Source organism: Eptesicus fuscus, chromosome 10 (assembly GCF_027574615.1).
Source record: "Eptesicus fuscus isolate TK198812 chromosome 10, DD_ASM_mEF_20220401, whole genome shotgun sequence".
NCBI lineage: Eukaryota > Metazoa > Chordata > Mammalia > Chiroptera > Vespertilionidae > Eptesicus > Eptesicus fuscus.
The window spans coordinates 31,540,166-31,563,356 of NC_072482.1; positions in this window are offsets into that span (position 1 = coordinate 31,540,166).

The window sequence follows — 23,191 nt, forward strand, 5'->3', positions numbered from 1 at the left end:
TCCTTTCTAAAATCAATAAAAATATATTAAAACAAAGAGTTGATGGCTTTAATTCTAAGCATTTCAGTTTTATTTATTTTAAAATCATCTAGACTAAGAAACTGAAAATTTTATAATAGTCATAATGTTGAAGAAAATACAAAGCTTCATATATTTTTATTTATGGAAAAGATATTCAACTTCCAGTTCCAGCTCAACATATAAAGAGCTTAGAAGTAATTTCTCTGGTCCTTACAACAAGAACAAAGCTGAACAAACTGAAAATCAATGACTTTTCTTGGACTCATCAGAGAATCAAGGTCACAGAGCAAACTACCACCTCAGAATCTGAACAGGTAAGGTGAACACAGAACCACAGATGAGATCAATTTACTTGGCGCAGAGGCTGCTGGAGCCAGAAACTGGTAGAAACAGTAAATGGTGATTTGGATGAATTGCTGGAGGCTGAGTGTGGACTAACTTGAGAGGGAGGAACACCTGAGGCCCCAGTTCCACACATTTTCATTAGTTTGACACCAAGTTGCTCACAGTGAAGACCCCCCAAAAAAATCCCCTTATGTTTCTGACAGTGGGAGGAGAACAGCAACCATTTTGAAATATGTCCTGAGTTTTTCCTCCATATCAAAGGACTACTCTCGAAGGGAAAATAATTTATAAGGTCCTCTTTGTCCTACTTGGGAAAAGAGCAATTATTCAAATTGTTGCCCCTACTTTTAAAACTCAACAATAAGAATACAGACAACCCAATCAGAAAATGGGCAAATATTTGGATACCTCACCAAAGGAGATATACAGGTGACAAATAAGCATATACAAATAAAATTAAGAATTTCTGTCCATCACATCTTCTCTAATAATAGACAAATATGCAAATTGACTATACCTCCGGCACACCCACAAGCCACGCCCACCATCCAATCAGAGCGAGTATGCAAATTAACCCAAACCAAGATGGCTACAGCCACAGAGAGCAAGGTTTCCTAGGTAACAGAGGAAGCCAAGCTTTCTGCCTGCCCTAGCCAGGTCTAAGCCTCCACTCAAGCTACAAAGTTTCAATTATAGAAGGTAAACAAATTCAAACAAATGGCAGCAGAATGGAGCTTGAGAGAGCAGGCCAGGGTTGCCGCAGGCAACAGGGGAAGCAAAGCTTTCCATACACCCTGGCCGGGCTCACCTGGTTAAGGCAAAAAAGTTTCAATTATAACCCCAACACAATGGCTGCGGCCTCGGAGGGAGCCCCAGGCTTGGCTTGGCTCCGCTACAGGCTACAAAGTTTCAATTGTAGAAGGAAAATAAATTCCAGATACCAGGGCCTCTGCTTGGGTTACTAGGGGGCGTGGCCGGCCTGCAAACCACCACAGGCCCCTCGCTCAGGCCGCCCCACACCCCAAGGGAAACCCCACCTGATCTGGGACGCCCTTCAGGGCAAACCAGCTGGCCCCCACCCCTGTACCAGGCCTCTATCCTATCTAATAAAAGAATAATATGCAGATTGATCATCACTGCAACACACAATATAGCTGTCCCCATGTGGTCAAAGATCCTGCCCCCATGTGGACACAAGATGGCCACCACAAGATGGCCAGCAGGAGAGGGCAGTTGGGAGGCACCTGGCCTGCAAGGGAGGGCAGTTGAGAAGGACCAGGCCTGCAAGGGAGGGCAGTTGAGAGGGACCAGCCTGCAAGGAAGGGCAGTTGGAGGTGATCAACCCTGCAGGAGAGGGCAGTTAGGGGTGACCAGGCCGGCAGAGAAGGGAAGTTGGGGGCAAACAGGCTGGCAGCAGAGTGGTTTAGGGGGTAATCAGGCTGGCAGGCAGAAGCGGTTAGGGGCAATCAGGAAGGCAGGCAGGCAAGCAGTTGGAAGCCAGCAGTCCTGGATTGTGAGAGGGATGTCTGACTGCCCGTTTAGGCCCGATCCCACAGTGGGATCGGGCCTAAACGGGCAGTCAGACATCCCTCAAGGGGTCCCATATTGGAGAGGGTATAGGCTGGGCTGAGGGACAACCCCCCTCCGTGCACGAATTTCGTGCACCGGGCCTCTAGTATACTTATAAAAGAGTAAAAAGGCAACACATGCAGTGGAAAAAGATATTCATAATAGATATATCTTTTTTTTTAAATTTATTCTGAATATATTGAGAACTCCTATGGATCAATAAGAAAAGGGCAGACAAACGCAGCAGAAAATGGGCAAAAGTTTCGAACAACTACTTTAAAAAGAGGCTATCCAAAAAAATGAAGAAAAATATGAAAAGGTGTTCAACTCCATCAGTCACCACAGAAAAGGAAGTTAAAACCACAGAGATTTCACTATATACCTACACAATGTGAAAAGGAAAATAAACAAATAAATCATCATAATAAGTAAATGTTGGGGAGGAGATAGAGCAATCTGAATGCTCATATGCTACTGTTGGGAGAGTAAGTTAGTAATCCGCTTTGTAAAGCTCTGGCAACCTTTATTACAGCTGCCCATAGGAGGAAGGAGTTAAAGCAACTGGGTTTTGATCCATTCACTGCCCTTACCGAGTGGTGACTCTTGGGAGAAAGGCTCATGGGCTCATCCAGTCTAATCTCCTTCAAAACCAGCCCTCCAGATAAATAGACTAATGATATCTGCTAGGAAGAAGTGACCTTAAATATGAAACGCCCTTGGTAGAGTGTCCGGGCTAAGGATTACCTACAGGGAAAGACCCCAGGATATGTGAGAAATGGCCCTCTGGAGAACTTCACGTAAAGCTACACAGCTCTTTGGCCTCACAGTTTAAATGCTCCTGCTGTGTGAAGTGACCCTGCAAATGTAACATGGAGATCTCATCTATTACTCTGGGCCTGCGGGACGCATCGGGCAAGGAAAGACAGGATCTGGGAAACCACTCTTGGTGCCCTAAACCTCTCTCTGCTCTTTCTGAAATTTTCAATTGCCTTCCAATTGAAATGATTTCGTAAAGTTTGCTAAGGGATAAAGTTTTCTCTGTGATTATTGTGCGTTTGATTTGATTATTCCATCCTGTGTGTTAGCTCATACAATCAGACCCAAGAATTCCACTCACAGATAAATGCCAAACAAATCATTCACATCTAAGACCCAGAACTGTTACAGTCTTTGCAGCACTATTCTTAATGGCTCCAAACTGGAAAATATCCAAATGCCTTAAAGAAAAAATGGATAAACTATGGTATGTTCACACAATGGAAAGCTTTTCAGCAGCTAATAACTTCAACTACATGAATTATTAGGAATATACTTCACAAACTTAATGTTGGATGAATTAAGCCAAACTCAAAGGATACTGTATGTTTCTAAAAGCACAAAACAGGCAAAATTAATCTAAGCTGTTAAAAGTCTGGTAATGTGTACCTTGTTGGGAGCAGATAGTATCAAAGGAGAGCATGGGGGGACTTTGGGGTATTGTTTTGTTTCTTAATCTAGGTGCTGGTAAATTCAGTTTGTGCAAATGTATCAAACTGTACACTTATGATAAGTGAGCTAGAGGAAGAAAAGTCTCCCTGTTGGAAGCAGTGCCCATAAATGGGTCCTTGATCTCCCACCATGGTCTCTTCCAGAGGCTTCTGAAGAGATTTATATAACTTTCAAGCCAAAGTATTTATGCATTCAATGTGGCAAAATGTGGAGCTGAGTGATGAAATGAGAACAGCGGCATACAAGGATTGTAATTGAAAAGAAAAAAAAACAAAAAACTTGTCAAGCAGATATAACTTTAAAAGCTTTAGAGATAGCAGGCCATCTAATTTTTGATATTTCTACACCTTTATATTTTGGTTTTAAGAAAATATTTTTGTATAGGGTTTTAATTAAAAATTAATACTGTCATATTCTATTCTATAAGAACATTCAACTTCTTAATTATTTTTAGTACCTCCTAAGAACCTTAAAACATTATTGCAACTTGATAATTCCAAATATATATTCCTACTTTCAGAAATTATGACAATGGTGATGATTATGATGGTGATAATTATAGCAACAACAAATTCCCCTTAAACCTCTAATCTATGAAGATACTGTGATAAACACTCAAATATAGGTGTTCTTAATTCAGAGTCCAATAAAATTTAGAGATCCATAAACTTGAATGGGAAAAAATATATATATTTATTTTCACTAACCTTTAACTAAAATTTAGCACTTTTGTCAATGGAAATTCAGCATTTCTTTCAACAGACATCACTAAAATTTTCATCATACAGATATCTTGAAATACTTGTTTATGCTCATCACTGCATTGAAATTATGAGTTATCTGACTCTCCATCAGGTTTTATACAATGTGTAAAGAATCAAGTATATATTCCTATGTTGCATGATATTTTATATATATACTAGAGGACCGGTGCATGAAATTCGTGCACGGAGGGGGATTGTCCCTCAGCCCAGCCTGTAACCTCTCCAATCTGGGATCCCTCTCACAATCCAGGACTGCTGGCTCCTAACTGCTTGCCTGCCTGCCTGATTGCCCCTAACCGCTTCTGCCTGCCAGACTGATCACCCCCTAACCACTCTGCTGCCAGCCTGTTTGCCCCCAACTTCCCTCCTCTGCCAGCCTGGTCACCCCTAACTGCCCTCTCCTGCAGGGTTGATCACCTCCAACTGCCCTCCCTTGCAGGCCTGGTCCTTCTCAACTGCCCTCCCTTGCAGGCCGGGTGCCTCCCAACTGCCCTCTCCTGCTGGCCATCTTGTGGTGGCCATCTTCTGTCCACATGGGGGCAGGATCTTTGATCACATGGGGGCAGCTATATTGTGTGTTGCAGTGATGATCAATCTGCATAGTACTCTTTTATTAGATAGGATAGAGGCCTGGTACAGGGGTGGGGGCCAGCTAGTTTGCCCTGAAGGGTGTCTCTGATCAGGGTGGGGTTCCCTTGGGGTGTGGGGCGGCCTGATCGAGGGGCCTGTGGTGGTTTGCAGGTGGGCCACGCCCCCTGGCAATGCAAGCAGAGGCCCTGGTATCTGGAATTTATTTTCCTTCTACAATTGAAACTTTGTAGCCTGGAGCAGAGCCAAGCCTGGGGCTCCCTCCGAGGCCCGCAGCCATTTGTGTTGGGGTTATAATTGAAACTTTTGTTGCCTTAAGCGGGTGGGCCCAGCCAGGGTGTGCGGAAAGCTTTGCTTCCCCTGTTGTCAGCGGCAACCCTGGCCTGCTCTCTCAAGCTCCATTCTGCCACCATTTGTTTGAATTTGTTTACCTTCTATAATTGAAACTTTGTAGCTTGAGTGGAGGCTTAGGCCTGCAACGGCTGGTGGAAAGCTTGGCTTCCTCTGTTACCTAGGAAACCTTGCTCTCTGTGGCTGTAGCCATCTTGGTTTGGGTTAATTTGCATACTTGCTCTGATTGGATGGTGGGTGTGGCTTGTGGGCGTGGCTGTGTGGGTGTGTCAGAGGTATGGTCAATTTGCATATTTGTCTATTATTAGATAGGATATATATATGTGTGTGTGTGTGTGTGTGTGTGTGTGTGTGTGTGTGTGTATTTGTTAATCCTCACCCAAGGATATATTTTTCCATTGATTTTTTTAGAAGGGAGGGATAGAGAATGGGGGAGAGAGAGAGAGAGAGAGAGAGAGAGAGAGAGAGAGACATTGATGTGAGAGAGACATATTGATTGGTTGCCTCATGCACAGGCCCTAACTGGGGTCAGAGATCAAACCTACAACCCAGGTACATGCCCTTGACAGGAATCAAACCCACAACCCTTCAGTGCACTGGCCAACAGTCTAACCACTGAGCAGCACCAGCCAGGGCGATCTTCAATATTTTGATAAGTGTACTTCAAAATTATTTTTAAATAATTCCATATATTTTATTTTATTAATTGAAAAAAATGTTATTTTCCATTATACCAAAGGGTTTCATGGCACCAAAATGGTTAAGAACCCCTTAAATATCTCATTTAATCCTTACAACCTCTGAGATTGATAATATCATCCACATTTTATATTTCATCCTCACCTGAGGATATGTTTTATTGATTTTAGAGACAGGGGAAGGAAGAGAGAGAGAAAAAATATCAATGCTTGAACTAGCAATGCAAGTACGTGCCCTGACTGAGAATCAAACCTGTAACCCTTTGGTATACAGAATGACTCCAACCAACTGAGCCACACCAGCCAGGGCTTATCATCCTCATGTTAGAGCCAAGTGAAATGAAGCATGGAAAGTTGAATGACTTCCCAAGTTTACAAGACAAGTAAGTCCCAAGGCTAGGATTTGAACCTATATTCATCTGACTTCAGAGCCTGTCCTCTTGGTCACTGGTCCATGTAGCCTATTAGAAATTTAAATCCTAGCACAGCGGCTTTCAAACTGTTGTCTACAGGGCCCTGGGGTTCTTTGTATGTGCGCTACGCTGTGCCAGGGGAAGCAGTAGAAACCAAATTTCAGGCAGAGAAGCCCTTTGTTGATAACTTGGAATTCCATTTAAATTTTGCTTTTAAAACTTGTTTCTGCTAGTGTTACAAAAATAAGTTCTCTCTTATTTCTTTACTGTTTCCCAAATAAAAATAAGTCCATAAAAATGTATTAAGCAATTGTCCGAAAGTGACATAAAAATATACAAATCTTAGTCATGAATCAATGTAAAATATCAGTTGTCAGACAAATACTTTTGTTATCAGCCTATTCAGCCAGCTAAGGCTCCAAATACATCACTTCACTGAGTAATTTAATCCTTCAAAATTTTAATCTGATGGAACATCTCCAGTTGTGACTCCTCAAAGTCAATGATAGAACAGGGGAAGAAACCCAGAATTTCCCAAGATTGAACCCAGCTCCTCCTACTCCAATCCCCAAATACTAAATTTATTCCATAAACATTTTTATATATATTTTTATTGATTTCAGAGAGGAAGGGAGAGGGCGAGAGAGAAACATCAATGATGAGAGCTAATCATTGATCGGCTGCCTCCTGCATGCCCCCTGCTAGAAATAGAGCCAGCAACCTGGGCATGTGCTCTTGACCGGAATCAAATCTGGGACTCTTCAGTCTGCAGGCCAATGCTCTATCCATTGAGCCAAACCAGCTAGGGCTATTCCATATTTTTTATAAGACTTCCAATGATCTAGTAACTATGCTGAAACTATCTGATGACTGACAGCATACTATACTTGACTGTAGTAAATGTTTAGTATACACTTACTCAATCTCCCTATTATCTTATTTTTGTTGTTGTTGTTAAATTAAGCTTCTTGGTTTGATTACTCCTTGTGGAATTTCCGTGTGTTCCATGGAACAATTTCAAGATTATAGATAGGCAGAGTTTCAGATTTACAAAGATATGTTGCATGTTTGGAAATGCTATCATTTAAACCTCCCATTCAATTAGGAGAGTTTAAATTGAGGCAAGAAAGATGCATACACACATGCACACACACACGCACACAAAACCCCCACACAACACATTGGATTTTTTCCTTTTAGGAATATTATTCAGGTCAGAAGGGGTAGAGATGGGTTAGCAAAGAAAGAGAAGTCTTTTTAAGATCCATCCCTTTTGTGATGAGTCAGAAGGAAGTACAGGAGCTGACTATACTACATTTGGGAAAAGCAGCAGATCCAGTATTCTTATTTCTGCCATTAAACACATCACAGCGACCACTAGGGATGCCAATCAGCACTATTAACTTTCCCAGCAAGTACGAAATGGATCTTTGAAGATCAGATCCCAGTGCCCCAGAATGTAAAGAAATGAGTGAAAAATAACTTGGGAAACAGATGCTGCTAGATGAGGGAAAGACTATGATAAAATCAGAGGAAGATAGAATCATAGTTGTGGAACACGTTTGCCCCAAAATCTTGCCCAAAACAGCATCTCCATGAAGACTTTTCACTGATCTTGGATTTCTTATAACTGCAACAAGAATAAAAACCTTCTTTAATCTCTGACTCACCAGAAGTTTATATATCTGCTTTCAGATGAAGCTATCATTACCTGATAATCTATCCTCTCTACCCCATTCTCTACAAAACAACACCAAGAGAATTTAAATGATTTACATGTAGTACTACTATGCACTTTATTCAGCACTTTAATCATAGATTAATCTTTCTGAGCTATTCAGATGGTTATTACTGACATAAACAAAAACAACATATAGAGTGGTTTTGGTTATCCTAGCCTCACCTTTCTTTTCTAGATTACCTCTGATCAATAATTACCAATATTGCCCTAGCTGGATAGCTCAGTTGATTAGAGCATCGTCCTGATATGCCAAGTGCCAAGGTTGCAGGGCTCACACAAGAATCAAGCAGTAAATGCATAAATAAGTGGAACAACAAATCAATGTTTCTCTCTCTCTCAAAAATAAAATCTATAATAATAAAAGCATAATATGCTAATTAGACCAGACATCCTTCCAGAAGTCCTTTCAGACCTTTCAGACGAAGCTGGGGCTGTGAGAGAAGCCCAGGTCCCGGGTACCAGAGGGAAGCCGGTGCTGGCAGCTGGGGGAAAGAAGGCCTACTCTTGCACGAATTTCATGCATTGGGCCTCTAGTCAATAAATAATTACCAATCTTAAGAATAGATAAGTGGTCTCTCTCTCTCTCTTCTCTCTCTCTCTTTCTCTGACACATGAAAATATCAGACAGATATTAAAGGAGAGACACAATTTAAGCACACATCTGAGTCACAGTGAGAAGTCCAATAAGTGCCATAGGCATGAGTGATGGACAAATTAGACAGGCAGGGCCAGGGGCAGAATTGCAGCAAAAACTGAGCTCAGAAGCAAAAATGGAGCTACAATGAGACTCAGAAGCAAAAACATGGTAGAGCAACTCGTGACTCGAAAGAACAATTCCTCAGGCCTCCCTGTAACAATCAACATCTGGATCTCACATATGATCTACTTCATCATCTCCACACCAAAAAATTTTCAGCCACATCTTTCCACTTTCATGTTTCACCAGCATATTCTCAAACCCAAATTGCCACAGAGTGAAATACACAAAACCTCCATCTTTGAAATGGAATCTCTTTATTTGCTGTGATAGCACCAGAGCCTAGAACAGGGCTGGGCACACAGTGGGTTCTCAATGTTTGTGTTAAATAAATGAATGACTTAATACTCACTCAACATAATTGTTGATCTCCCTGAGCATTCATAAGCAAATATATATTAAATGGAGACATGTGTTGGGCAGTTTACATGAATGACAATGTTAACATCAACCCTTTCATGCAGGGGCTTACAACTTGGATGGGATGAAGGACATTTCTATAACAAGATAAATCATGCAACTCAGCATGTGCTATTTGCTAAAGTAAATGTTATACTCTTTATATATTTACGAGAGAAAACCATCACAGATAGGTAGATCTAGGAAGAAAAGCTGCATGATAAGAATAACAGTAACAATATAATAGTAGCAACAGCTATTCAATTTTTAAGAAAGTGCTTTATGTATATTATCCAATTCAAATAATTTTCTACTACCTTATGAAGTGTGTACTCTTATTATCTCCGTCATAGAGATGAGGAAGCTAAGGGCCAGGCAATTAGCTAAGGGGCACACAGTTAGCAAATGTGGACCTATATTTGGAGCCCACACTTTAACTACTATGCCTTACATAAAAGAGTATAGGAATATATTTATTATTATTATAATAATAATAATAATAATAATAATGACAGCTTCCAATATATATTGAACACTTCCAATGTGCCACTAAATCTTTATATATTTTCTTTAATCTACATAACAATTTTATGAGGTAGGTTCAATCATTATTCCCACTTTACAGAGGAAGAAACCAACTTAGAGAGGTTCAGTAATCTGCCCAAGTTTCATAGGCAGTGAAACAGCCAAGTGCTGGCTGAGCCAGCCGAGCTCAACAGCCTACACACTTAACCAGAGAACAAAGACTGGTCCTTCGTGGCAGGCAGCTTTAGAGATGAATCCAGGCAGTGGCAAAGAGTTCAGTCCTATGAGAGCAGTTAAGCCCAACTGTATTTTCCACCCCCTTTAAAGCAACGTGAACTCTCTGAAACTTCTGTTTGAATGGAGACTGTCCCCTGCAATTGAAAGACAGTGATTTCGGGCTTTTACACAGAGATCTATTTGATACAGAATCCACTGTTGTAAAGAGATTGTCACTGTAGAGGTCTGAAATCTGTGCCAGGGCCGTGACCAGAAGTCTCTTTATAGAGCAACATGGACGGCCCCTGAAGCAGGTACGTGTCAGCTAAAGAAACGAATGTTGCTCTCAGGACATGTACCAGTGTGTTCATGCCAAAAATAAGGTACTACAGCCCTGGCTGGGTGGCTCAGTTGGTTGGAGTGTTGTCTTGTACACCAAAGGGTTGCATGTTTGATTCTGGTCGGGGCACATAACTAGGTTGCAGGTTCGATCCCTGGTCAATAAAGGTTTGGGAGGCAACCAATCAATGTCTCTCTCTCTCTCTCTCTCTCTTTCTCTCTCTCTCTCTCTCTCATCAATAAATATGTCCTCAGGGGAGGATTTAAAAAAAAGATATTACAAATGAGGACTGTCTGATCAAATGACAGCATCATATTACAAATGACTCTTTCTGGTCTACATAAAAAGTAGTACCCTGATTACCTCATCTGTCAATAGAGATAATACCTACTCCTTAGGGTTGGTGTAAGGATTGAAATTAGATAACATTTCTTAGGTTCTTCAACAGTTCCTGCCACAGAGCAAGCATATTTATTTGTAAGTGTTATATACAATCAATATTACTATAATCCAGCACGGTAATTAGTAATAATAATCACATCATCAATTATCATATGCATCACAAAAACAACAGGTCCCACTGATTGTTGGAAGAAAACCAAGGAAGAAAATGATTCTGAGAGTGTGAAGGGAATCAGAGGCAATGTAAACACATTAGAAAGAAAACTAATGTGATTCAGAAGAAAACAAAAAATCACAAGTTAAAAGCAAGTATGAAGTTTGGCCTACGGAGGATAAATACCTACCTTCTAAAATTAGTAGCATAAAGTATTTAATGAAACATCCAGGCACTCACTGGAAATTCTCATTGCCACCCCTGAGAGGAAGAGCTAACTCATGGAGGTTAGTAAACTCTCAATTCGATGCAAAAAAGACTTTCTTTCGTGCCATTGAAGCAACAGTTTACTGATGACTTTTCGGTTTTCTATTTGTCTTTCGTTCAGTTGATGTGCCATTCATTTTCCTTCCTTTAAAATCTTTCCCATTGCTTGTAAATGATCGGAAATGGTTTGCTGAGCAACGTTTAATCTTTCTGCAAGTTGTTTTTGAATTTTACACGCATCTTCATCCAATAATGCTTGTGACTGTTGGTCTTCAAACCTTTGCGGTTGACCTGGACGTTCTTTGTCTTTCACATTGAAATCATCACTTTTAAAGCATCTAAACTAGCGTTCACAAGTATCTTGAGATGGAGCATGTTCCCCATAAGCTTCCCGAAGTATATGATAACTTTTTCTTCAAAATAAAGTAATTAATTAAAACTTCCAGCAAATGCTCTTTTTTTTTTTTGGCACGAAATTCGATATTTTTAAGCGTAAAAATATCTATGTTAACACCTTCAGCAAATTTGACATACGATGTTTTGAAGCTTGCTGTCAATACAACAAAACAGCATACATATCAAATCGCATATATATATCAACATATGTGTAACTCCATCTATTGAAAAAAAATCCCCATTATTAACTGGTACACCTAGTAAATATGACATATATGTTTTGGGATTATATATTACTGCAAAGGCTAATTAATGCAAGATTCATCTATGAGGGTTTTCATAGAGGGCATTCCTAGAAAGACAATGAGTATGGGCTTAATTGGTTTCGTGTATCTTTGTAAACCTAGATTCTAGGTCGTACTTGTGCCAACCATCCATAGACCATAGTTTCAACAGGTTCATGTGTTCCAATAATCAGCAAATTAGTAAAATACTGGGGTTGATTGATACTTCTCTCTTCAATTCCATATCCTGGTGATAGATCTGTACACTGGAGGGCCTCTTAGCAATTAAAACTTAGCAAAATGTACTTGGATGGGTAGCAATCATAAAGCCCAATTTGCCAACAACACTGTGGGAAGGACCTTCGGGAAAGATGACTGATGTTTGGTTAGGAAGAAATGCACCCTCTTGTGACTGAATAACACATTATGCCAGTAACTAAAAGTTTGGGATGAGAGATATTCAGGTGTAACCCAAAGAGAAGGAAGATAACAATGGAGACTTTGGGTCAAAAGTGAGACGTTACCTGTCCTGTGGCAAAACCATGAACTGTTTGTTGTTCCAAGAGCCTAGATTTTAGATAAGCAATGTAGGCATGAGGTTGAGATGGTAACTATAGGAATTTACTGGTCCCAAGAGGTTTAGAAGTAATTGCCTTGAGTAAACAGGAAAACTGCTTGAACTGAAGAAAAGCACACCTTCCCCAAGGAATCTTGAAAAGAAAACTCCCCCCATTCAGCTGTTCTAAGCCAGCTGACAGGCACTCATGAGAGAATGACTTTGGCAGCACAGAGGAAGAGGTGTTGCCAACTTCATAGTCAAGCCACTGAATTAATGTTGTTTTATCTTAATTAAACTTATTATTATAACCATGCATTAAGTGTAGCTATCTTGTATTTCAATATTCCCAGGAGGAAATGCTAGAAGAGGAACTATGCCAGCTCAGCAATATTCTGTGAAATTAATTACATAGGGAAATTTGCTAAATTGTGCTCCAACGTGGATGCTTGTACTTACTCTTTGGATTTTATGGTCACATTCTAAATTGGTTGAAATAATAGTAACAGCTTTTTAAGAAAAACTCCTGAGTAAAGCCTCTAACAAAATCTACTGATATAATATTTAATACAGTAATAATCAACTCATCTGGTACAGGAACTTTAGTAGGTGATCACCATTTATCAGAGCCTTGTGAAAGCTCCCATTGGCAACAAAAAACATATTGTTAATATTTACCTTGCCAACTCTAGAATTTTGCAACAGATTTATTACATATCTGGCTAAGTAGCAATACTGCTGAGTGATTATTGATCATATATCATAGAAACTGAAAAAAAATTCCCTTTCATCCTGAAATATGACTATCTGCATTTTTAATGCTCTAGAATACCATATATTTCAAGTGTTTAAGTAAACTGTTAAACATCCCTATTAAGGACGGTTTTCATGTTGCTGTGAACATAACCATACACATGCTTTTAATGAGTGATTTATTTACATTCATTTACCTGTTTCATCATCCAAAATATACTTCATATTTCTGGAGCAAGTTACTCTCCCAAAGCTAAAGATGTTTTCTATGTGTCATGTCATGACATAAACTGAGAATGTCTGTGAACTATTTAGCAGTAATCATCATCATCAAACTTTACTTGGAAATCAATAGAGTTATAGAATGATGGTAGTTAAACTAGATGAATACCTTATAATAAATAAAGACCTCCATTCCCAAATTAATGTTATAATTAGTTCATTTTATTTGCCTTTTTGTTTCTTTATTTTATTTTTGTTGGTCGGTTTTCTTAATTAGCACTTAGAGAATTAGTTGTGCCATAGCCTTTTCAAGGGAATAGTAAGGAGAACCCTGAGTTTCCTGCACATCCTAGATAATGACTCACCATTCAACCTGAACTAAGGTTCACACCAACACAATCTCTACTTGGTCAAGAATACTGCTCCAAAGGAAAAATAATACTTATTTACTTCTCTAGAGAGCTACAAATTTTAATTAATGTTCCTAGAGAGCTTTTGACCTCTTTGAATGTGTGCTAGTCTTTGTATAATGATCTCTATTTTTGGTTTGGTCATATTTTTAAAATTACCTTTAAAATGACCTCACTGGCAGATATTGCAATAAAATGTTAGGTAGGTTAAAATGAAAAGATGGCTACTCATTTTTAATGTGAAACTCATTACATTACACATAAGCAAGGGATGCCCTTTGACCTTCAACAACGACATAACAGAAACCTAAGAATGCCAACCATTTGAGAAGGGGCTATGACTATCTCCTTGGCATTTTGTAAAGTACTGGTCTCTGTGACCTGAATTTTATCATTACCAAACCAGTAATAGCAACAACTGCATTCCAAGGCATTTCTAAATGCAGACAGCAACTGTTAAATGAAATGTCATAATTTTTACTCTGTAACTAGAATATTACTGCTTCTGATAAGAATTTAAGAATTGGAACATGTTTCTTATCCCCCAATCTATGTTATGGGCCTTGTTTATGAAGCTAATGCCTCAATATTTAAATCCATAATTTTAAAATGTTGGTTTCCCTGATATTATGTGATTTTTTATTTAATCACAAAGACAGTATCTGCCTCAATTTTCTTTTATCTCTAGACCTCACTCTTATCAACTTTATGTTTTGTTTTCTTAGTTTTTTCCTTATTTCTTCCTAAACAGTATGGAAAACAACTATAAACTAATATTATAAATGAGACATAACAGCTCTCATTCTAAATATAGGTATTTACATAACTAATATAAAAATTAACAGAAAAACAATCCTCACCTATTCCAACTAGATCAAATTCACAATTTGCTAATCCAATCTGCAAATTGTGTATACCCATAGTTTTCATTATACTTTTCAGAAGTTGTATTCAATTACAAAATATATTAAATATACAAAAATAAAGAAGACAGTAAGGGAAACATATATGTACTCTTTCCAAAGCAAGAAAATATTATCATTCTATAAGAATCTCTCCATATGATTTTAGTGCTCCTTTCTGAGAAGCAACCACCATTGTGTGGTTGACATGTAGCCTTGCCATCCATGTTTTCACAGACAAGTGTTTTCATAAAGAATACAGAGTAGAGGTCAGCACATGATAGCCTATGTGCCTAAAATGCCATGGCCTGTTCTGTATGGTCCATGAGTTAGAGCAGGGTTTCATTTTGTTATTTTTGTTTTTTTAAGGAATGAGGAGGGTAAGAAAATTTTTTTAAAATATTGTTTGGGTTCAGGAAAAAGGAACACTCAAGATTTCCTATGGGAGGTATAAGTTGGTGGGCAATATTTTAAAAAGTCTTTAAAATGTAAATGTCATTCAATCTAAGAATTCCCCTTTTATATCTTTATTTTAAAGAGAGAGTTAGATGTGTTAAAAATGAAGATAAAGGAGGTTGACTGTGGCATTATTTATAATGACAAAAATAACATATTCAATAAGAAATCTGTTAAATAATTTTTGATACATTCATATGACAACATACTATGTAGCCATTTAAAACCACTTCAAAAACTAAAACCAATATTTCTAAGATATTACTAAATATATATATTTTTTGTTTTTTTAAGTATGTTTTTATTGTTTTAGAAAGAGTAAGGGAGAGGGAGAGAAACATTGATTGGCTGCCTCCTACATGACCCCACTGGGGATCAAGCCAGAAACCTGGACATGTGCCCGGACTAGGAATCAAACTGGTGACCTCCTGGTTAATGTGTTGACACTCAACCACTGAGCCACACCAAAAAGCTTTTGAATTTATTTATTCATTTATTTAATCTTCATCTGAGGATATATTTTTCATTGATTGTAGACATAGAGGAAGGGAGAGGGAGAGAGGGAAAGAGATTGCTAAAGTTTTAAGTTACATGTATACTATAATCCAAATTTGAATATATATATACTAGAGGCCCGGTGCATGAAATTCGTGCATGGAGGGGGAGTCCCTCAGCCTGGCCTGCACCCTCTTTAATCAGGGACCACTTGGGTGATGTCCAACCACCAGGATGGGGCCTAAACCGGCAGTCAGACATCCCTCTTGCAATCCAGGACCACTGGCTCCTAACCACTCACCTGCCAGCCGGCCTGGTTGCCCCCAAGTGCACCCCTCGTGGCCTGGTTTCCCCCCAACTGCCTCCCTGCTGGCCTGGTTGCCCCCAACTGCCCTCTGCCAGCCTGGTTGCCACCCAACTGTCCCCTTGCTGGCCTGGCCACCACCAAACTGCCCTCCTGCTGGCCTGGCCACCACCCAACTGACCCCTACTGGCCTCACCGCCACTAAACTGCCCCCCTGCTGGCCTGGTCACTCCCAACTGCCCTCCTGCCAGCCTGGTTGCCCCCCAAATGCCCCCATGTCAGCCTGGTTACCCCCTAACTGTCCAGAAGGAAGTCAGATGTCTGGAAGATAGCCGGTCACCCAGTTGAATTAGCATATTACCCTTTTATTAGTATAGATAAGAATAATAGCTTTTAATTGTCATGTGCCAGACATATCTGTGTGTAAATTTATTTAATCTTCACAACAATCCTATGAAAATATTATTATCATTTTACAGATGGAGATGCCAAAGCACAGGGAAATTCAATAATTGGCTTAAGATTAGATAGTAAGTGGCACAGATGGACACACACATTTATACCAGAAAATAGCACAGTAGTTGTTATTTTCCCACTAAGTGTGAGAGTATAGGTCATTTTTTGTTTTCATATTTGGAACGTTTTATATTCTCCAAATTTCCCCAAATGACCAGTTATTAATAAACCCAATAAGTTATCTATAATAATAAAAGCATTACATGCTAATTAGACCAGACAGCTGAATGACCTTCCAGATGTCCTTCCGGATGAAGCCATGGCAGCAGGGGCCAAGGCAGAGGCAGTTAGGGGCAATCAGACAGGCAGGCAGGTGAGCAGTTAGGAGCTAGTAGTCCCAGATTGCAAAAGGGTGCAGGCTGGGCTGAGGGATTCTGCGCCCCCCCCCCCACCTTGTACAAATTTTGTGCACCGGGCCTCCACTATAACTGTAAAGATGAATACTGTTTATTGTGAGAGCTGAGAGGGGAAAAAAGCCTATTTAGTTATATGTAATACAAAGGTGTAAACTTAGCTTAGCCTTTGCATTGTTTTATATTTTGCTATGCATATTGTTTTCATGAAAACAAAAAATAGTAAGCCATTGCAATGTAGCAGCTTTATTCTCACTATCAGTTACATTTGATATTAGGGGGATATTTCCCACCCCTTTCACCCTGAAAATAACTGATGCCAGACTACAGCTCTGTCTGTGTTCACTCGTTACCCTTAGCCAGAAAGCAATAGGTTCTGTAAGGAAAAATATTGCCCCATTAAACAAAGTGTCATCATTGAGAACAATCATTCTTTTTTATTTTTCCTGTGAGGTTATCTTAATAACTCACTCATAACAGTTATCTCCCAGGAAACATCTAGTTTCATAGAGCAGGACTGTTAAACAATATGAATTGGGTACAAATAGCACAGGATGAATGTTTCCAACCGTGAAGGGCCCGTATTTATTAAAAATCTATATGAAGCAAAGACCACTGCAAGCTGCTACCTACTGTTGGTAGAGAACTAATTTATTCTCACTTTTTCAGGGATCATGTGTAGCTTGTTACATCTGAAGCTATCTTTCATCACACCAAAGGCAGCAAGGTAAAACCAAATTGGCAAACCCAAATCTGATTTATGAGACCAAAGATTTCTGAGAAATAATGAGTAACTGGCATTTTAGATCATCATCATTTTAATATCACTGGACTTATAATGTTTTAATGAAGTGAGGGAATTCATTTCATTTTCCTCCAACACGAGATTAGCGGAAAATTTTCAAAAAAAAAGTTAAAATTAAATATTTGCAAAATATAGATTTTTGTTGCTTTGGGGACTCCACATTCATACATTTTAGGTGTCCACATAGCTCAAATGACCTAGGTCCAAAACTATATTCTTGTTGTTGTATTTATTGCTTTCTGCTCAATTGGCATTTATTTATAATACAGACTTGACTGAGAGAATTATCATTGAGGTCAAATTTGAATTATTCAGTGCAAGGCAAAAAGAAAATGCTATTGGGAATATTTACCAAAACTTGGCACATGACAACTTCAAGCATAGGGCTCAGTGCATAATGTTTGAAATAATGTATATTGGAAACCAGTAATTTTAAGCTCACTATATTTTATTTTTTTAATCCAATGCTAGTTTTTCACTGATGATTGTTTTTCAAGAAATAAATGAAGGTCATACAAAGGAAAATAAATATCTAGTTGCTTAGCAATCACCTCATTTGGGGTGGTTACTATATTTTCCAAAGTAGAATTACAGTTCATTTCCTTTTAGATGTTAGGATTAAGGTTTTATTTACTTATCACAGTGTATTAGTTACCTATTGCTGTGTAACTAATTACCCCAAAATTTAATGGCTTAAAAGAACAAGATATATTATTGTACAATTTCCGTAGGTACTTTCACTACCTGTCCTGCTTTAGGGTCTCTCACAGGCTGTAATCAAGTGTTACCAGGCTGCAGTCACCTAAGTGCCCACCTGGGGAAGAATCCATTTTCAAACTCAATTATGTGGTTGATGACAGGAGTTAATTCCTTGCTGGCTGTTGGCCAGAGGCCACCCTGTTTCTTGACACATGAGCCTTTTCTCCATGGTAGCTTGCTTCGTCAAAGTGAGAAAGTCAAGAATGAAAGAGAGAATCTTTTAATAAGATAAAGCATCCTACCAAGATGGAAGTAAGAATCTTTGATAACTTAATCATGGAAGTGATATCCCATTACTTTCAATGTACTCTCTGTTTTAGAAACATTTCAGTTGGTCCAACCCAGACTCAAGTGGAAGGGGTTATACAAAGGCATTGAATTCCATCTTAGAAGTCTGCACGCCACACACAATTAAAATTGTGAATTAAAACATGCTTACATTGAGAAGTATTACAAATAAATTCTTATTTCTTTTATTTACATTTTAAAGTAAGTTTCATCAAAAGTTTACAATAATTCCAAAGTATTAAACACACTCACACAGAGAGGACAGGAAGTGGGGTGGGGAGATCAAGGTCAACTTGGAATTTAGAGTTCCAAGATAAAGAGCAGAATGGCACTTCATAAAAAAATCTTTTTTGAGGGGGAAGATGGTGGCATAGGTAAATGCCTGTACTCGCCGCCTCCCACAACCACATCAAAATTACAACTAAAATACAGAACAATCATCATCCACAACTACAGGAAAGCTAGCTGAAAGGAAGTCCTACAACTAGAGAGGTAAAGAAGAAAGCACACTGAGACTGGCAGGAGGTAAGGAGATGCCAGCACCCACGTGTGCTGCTTTTTTAATCAGGAGGGAGATCGTCTCTGCAGAGGCCGTCCAGAGGAGCAAGGGGTCCCAGCCCCACACAAGACCCCCAGCCCGGGTTCCCAGAGCTGGGAAAAGAATTCCTCAGAATTACTGAGTGTAAAAACTAGTGCAAGTGGGGCTCAGTGACACAGAGGCTGCTGGAGACCCAGCTGTTCCTATTAAAAGGTCAGAACCATAAACTGAACAAGGTCCTGCTTCCTCTGAGCTCCAGCATCAGGGCAAGGCTCAGGAGAACACAGAGACATATGAGGAGGAACTGGATTGTCTGGCATCAGGGCAGGAACATTGGGACAGCTTTCTCCCACACAGAGGTGCTCACTGGGTTCATTGTTCCTATGCTGGGACCTCCTTGGTCTCAGAGCTGACTGGCAGCCACTTAGGTGATTCCCTAAGACCCCACTTCATCCAATTTACAACTCCACCCAAATTGTGTGTAGTGGCTTTTTCATATGAATGGCCTGTCTTTGCTCAGGCTAAACACCAGTCAAACAAGCTGAAGCTGGGTTAGGAAGCCCCTAACCTATCCATAAAGGGCCCAAGACCCAGCACCAGCACCAGCTTGCCTCGCTTAATAGCTGAGCCTCATCTGGGCACTTCAAACCTGATTCAAAGAGGAGGAATCTGCAGCTCTCTCTGTAGCTCCTGCCAGGCGGCCCCAGGCAATGGATGACTTTGCACCTCCCTGGAGACCCAAGAGCCAGTGTACCCAGTGGTCAGTGTCAGACCATACCAGATTATAACTCTACACACCCATAGGCAACACACTGAAGGGAAGACTCAATGAATACCAAAGCCCCACTGAAGCAAGTCCTGCTCCATAGAGGTGACTCTTGCACAGCAAGAGATCCTCAACTGTAGTTGCAGCAGGTCCTCACAGCCAATTGGCCTGGAGGTCAATTCCTCACAGTGACACCAACAGCAATCAAGTCTCAACTACAATAAGACTGTGCTCACAGCCCTATACTTACATTGAGAAGTATTACAAACTAAGGGGTGAACCTAGAGTTCCCAGCTCAGATGACTGGGGAGGCTGAGCCACTGGGGCCTATAGAACAGCTACTACACAAGGCCACTCTACCAACTCAAGGAGACATAGCCACTCTACCCAATACATAGAAACAAACACAGGGAAGCAGCCAAAATGTAGAGACAAAGAAACATGTCACAAATAAAAGAAATGGGAGAAAGCAAACTACTGGATATAGAGTTCAAAACACAGTTATAAGGTTACTCAAGAATCTTCTAGAAATCTCCACACACAAAAAAAAAAAAAAAGGAAAAGAACCAGTCAGAAATTAAGCATACACTGATTGAAATGAATAATAATATATAGGGATTCAACAGTAGAGTGGAGGATTTTAAGAATCAAATCAACAATTTGAAATATGAGGAAGCAAAAAACACCCAATCAGAAGAGCAAAAACAATCCAAAAATATGAAAATAGTGTAAGGATCCTCTGGGATAACTTCAAGTATACCAACATTTGCATTATGGGGTAGCCAGAAGGAGAGGGAGAGCAAGATATTGAAAACCTATTTGAAGAAATAATGACAGAAAAGTTCCCCTACCTGGTGAAAGAAATAGACTTAAAAGTCCAGGAACACAGAGAGTCCCAAACAAGAAGAACCCAAAGAGGCCCACACCAAGACACATCATAATTAAAATGCCAAGGGCTAAAGACAAAGAATCTTAAAAGCAGCAAGAGAAAAGCAGTTAGTTTCCTATAAGGGAATGCCCATAGGACTGTCAGCTGATTTCTCAACAGAAACTATGCAGGCCAGAAGGGAGTGGCAAGAAATATTCAAAGTGATGGGTAGCAAGGACCTACAACCAAGATTACTATACCCAGCAAAGCTACCATTTAGAATTGAAGGTCAGATAAAGAGTTTCACGGACAAGAAAAAGCTAAATGACTTCATCACCACCCAACCAGTATTATATGAAATGTAGGGTATTCTTTAAGAAGAGGAAGAAGAAAAAAATAAAAATATGAACAACAAAATGGCAACAAATACATACCTATCAACAATTGAATCTAAAAATCAAAATAAACAAATAAGAAATCTAATGAACAGAATAAGCTGGTGAATAAAGTAGAATCAGAGGCATGGAAATGTAACAAACTCAGAGGGAAGGGGGGTCTCAGAAGGAAGGGGGGTTGGGGAGGTGGGAAGAGATTAAACAAAGATCTTATATGCATATATGCATTACCTATGGACAATAGGGTGGTGAAGGCCTGGGATGGGGCGGGAACCGGGTGGAGGGGGACAATGGGGGGAAATGAGAGGTATTCTCAACAATAAAAAATTTTTTTAAATCTTTTTTAAGCAACATACTTAGGAAAATGATAAAAGCCACTTGAATTTCATAACTGCTTCCCTCTACACAGTAAGGTGGATTCATCAGCTAGTTCAGGGGACACAAACAGACTAGATTGATCCCCACTGTTTCTCCATGTAACTGCTCCCCCAATTCTGAAACACTTCACTTACCCAAGATGGACATTAGGTGAGAGAGTATGTGGGTCAGAGTCTCTGTAACAGATCCTGCAGGGATTCCACTTTTCTCCAGGTGGGAGGAACACGCTACTTATCTATCACCCCTCCCCCCAATCTATTGTTTATAGCAAAATTTGAAAACCTTTTTTTCAATAGATATTGATCCTAATATTGCCAATCAAGGATTTAGGGTTGGTTTGGTTTGGCCTTGGAAATCAAAAGCACATTAGAAGGGTTTATTATTATTATTATTATTATTATTATTATTATTGTTCTGCATTGAATTAAAATAATCTGTTGAGGACTTTAAAGGACTTCTTTGTCCTGGAATCTATGGACCCTCACCTGGTGCAAAGGTTACTCAATAGTCAAGGAAATAAGAAAAAAAAAGTGGAGCCAGAGAATTCTTTAGTTATTAGTTCAAAATATTAATCTAAAGCATAGGTCTGGATTGAAGATGTGAAGATTATTTTTAAACTTCCCAAATTATTCTGATTCATAGTCATCTTTGAGAATCCCTGATTTTCAGCACTTATTTTGTGTCCAGTAGAGTGCGAAGCCATTTGGGTTCAGAGCCATGCCACTATCTGCGTAACTGGGCAAGTTATTGCTTTAAATCTTAATTTTCCCATTTATTTATAAAATGAAAATATTTTATGTAAATTATACATTTATTATTAATATATTTAAAGCTGTTACCTAAGTGCCTAGAATATTGCAAACACACAATAAAAGTGAGCAGTGATAATAATGATAATCCTTTATTAGAATATAATATATTAGACATTAAATATTTGCCAATGGTGATTCTATTCAAGGTTCATGTGCCTGACAATCCCCTGAGATTATTTTTAGGATATATCCCTGGATTATTTTGAAGATACATGTTATAATATTTTTAAATTATTTAAGTGTACATAAATATCAGGGCACATTTTAACTTTATTCTTTCATCCATTTGAGCAGTGTTCTGGGTAGTGGGGATAGAGCAGGCAGCAAGTCACACAAGGCCCCTGATCCCAGAGAGTTGATACCCCACTGAGGGAGACAGACAATAAACAAAAAGCAATGACAATATGATGTCAGTTAGTGGTTATTGTTATGAAGAACCATGAAGCTGGGCAGAGGGACAGACAACTGTAAAGTTGTGGGGGAGTGTTGAGTATCAGAAATAAGATGAGGATGAAAGGTCTCCCAGTGAGGGTAACAGTTGAGCAGAGATTTGAAAGAAATTAGAAGTGATAGAAAATTCTGGGGCTGGGGGGGTAAACATTCCAGATAAGGGCATAGTGGGGGAAATAGCCCTGAGGAACACCATGAACCTGTCTGAAGAACAACACAAACACATTGTAGGCCAGAGTCCCACTGAAAACAGGCGGAGGGTGGTGGGTGGAGAGGTGGCCAGGAATCTTATATTTGTCTTTTTGGGTCTGGCTTCTTTCACTTAGCATAATGTTTTCAAGGTTTATCCATTATGCAGTATGAATCAGAATTCTGATTTACATTTTTAAAAGGCCATGCTTGTTGCTATGGTATAAACTCACAGTAAGGGTACAAGAGTAGAAACAG